We start from the raw sequence: 1702 nt of genomic DNA on the forward strand, positions 1-1702 counted from the left end.
CCTCTCCTCCTGAGAGTCCATTCTTTGCCCAGAAAGAGAAAGACAGAGGGTCTCCCAAGTGGGTGGGGAGTTACCTTCCTTGCTGCCGGGTTGCTGGTTGATCACTTCTGCTATCTCCAAAGTCTGAGCTGCTGATCCCTCCAATGTCTGGCGAGGTCATGGGCTGCTGTACAATACTGTCCCTTTGGGCCAGAGATTTAGCTCAGTGGTTCCAGCACGTGCCTTGTAAGCTCAAGAACCCGAGTTTGATTCCCAATACAAAAATAAATAAATAATGTCCCTTCACTTGTTGTCCAGTGAGGTCTCCTGAGGTTTGATGTCCTCCTGCCTGGCTTGCCAGATGTTACAACTGAATGGACCAATAATAGTCCAGGTACTTGTTACAGTGAGGAAAGAATTGCCAAGCATATACCCAGTAGTAAGGAGCTACATTTATTGAAGATCATGGGAAAGGTAGCAACAGCAACAGAAAAAAAGGGGCTGATGACTCAAGTTTTCAGAACTTAAAGGGTAGGTATCTCTGGTTTCTGGAGCCTCCCACGGAATCTCCCATGGTGCCAGTGATCTCGTCAATCTAGGCTTTTATTTATTTATTTAATCTCTCAGGATAGTGGAAGCAGGAATAACTGTTGGGTGCTGTTTAGTGTTAGATGGGGAAAGGGAGTGACTTATTCAGTGTCTTTTTCTCTAACTGTACTAGCCCATCTCTTCTCTACCCTCATCTTCTAAAGTTTACGCCATCTACACACCAGTGATTTCATATCTTACCTGAAGTCCAGAGCTCTTCGCTCCAGATGTGACATCTATCTAGCATTTCATCTAAACTCATCTTTGGCTGAACTGCTGCCCCCATCCCCAACCCATGACCAACACAGGCTTCCACACAGACTAGATGGTCACTCCATCCCTTAGCATCATCTCTCTCACATACATGCCTTCCTCCAAACCGCCAGCTGAGCTTGGCTCTACCATCAAAATATATGGAGGTTTGGGGGCATTGCATTTCCTTCTACAGGGGGTTCCTAGGTTCCTTTCAGTGCTGAACAAAGAATTGGTCAAGACAAGTACAAATGGTAGCAGTTTTGCATCTATCAAAGGTAGGAGCCAAGCATGGTGTCATACACCTGTAACCCAAGCACTTGGGAGGCTGAGGCTGGAGGATCACAAGTTCAAGGCCAATCAGGGCCACATAGTGAGTTTGAGGACAGCCTGAACTACATAGTGAGGCCCCGTCTAAAAAACAAAAACAAAATAACAATTTAAAAAAACTTAGGGCGGCGGGGGGGGGATTTAGTTCAGTGGTTCAGTGGCCTGCCTTGCAAGCGCAAGGACCTGAGTTCAATCCCCAGTACCAAAATAAATAAATAATTAATTAATTACTTAATAAATAAACTTAAAAACAAAAAGCTTCACAAAAAACCCTATAAATAAACAAATAAATAAAGCTTCACCAAAATAAACCAGGATTGACACAAGTTTGAGGCCAGCCTGAACTGCATAGCAAGGCCTTGTTTCAAAAATACATAGATAAATAAATAAAGCAAAATGAAAAATACACAGAATCCAACCGTTTCTGGGCAGCTTCATTATGGGCATCATCACTGAGTCTCATCCGCATTACTGCAGCAGGTTCCACACAGGCCCACTGTCCCAGGAATCTATTCTCCACTCAGCAGCCAGAGGAGGGACCTCTTGTACAATC

The sequence above is a fragment of the Fukomys damarensis genome, unplaced genomic scaffold (assembly GCF_012274545.1).
Source record: "Fukomys damarensis isolate Sample0158 unplaced genomic scaffold, DMR_v1.0_HiC HiC_scaffold_37, whole genome shotgun sequence".
Taxonomy (NCBI): domain Eukaryota; kingdom Metazoa; phylum Chordata; class Mammalia; order Rodentia; family Bathyergidae; genus Fukomys; species Fukomys damarensis.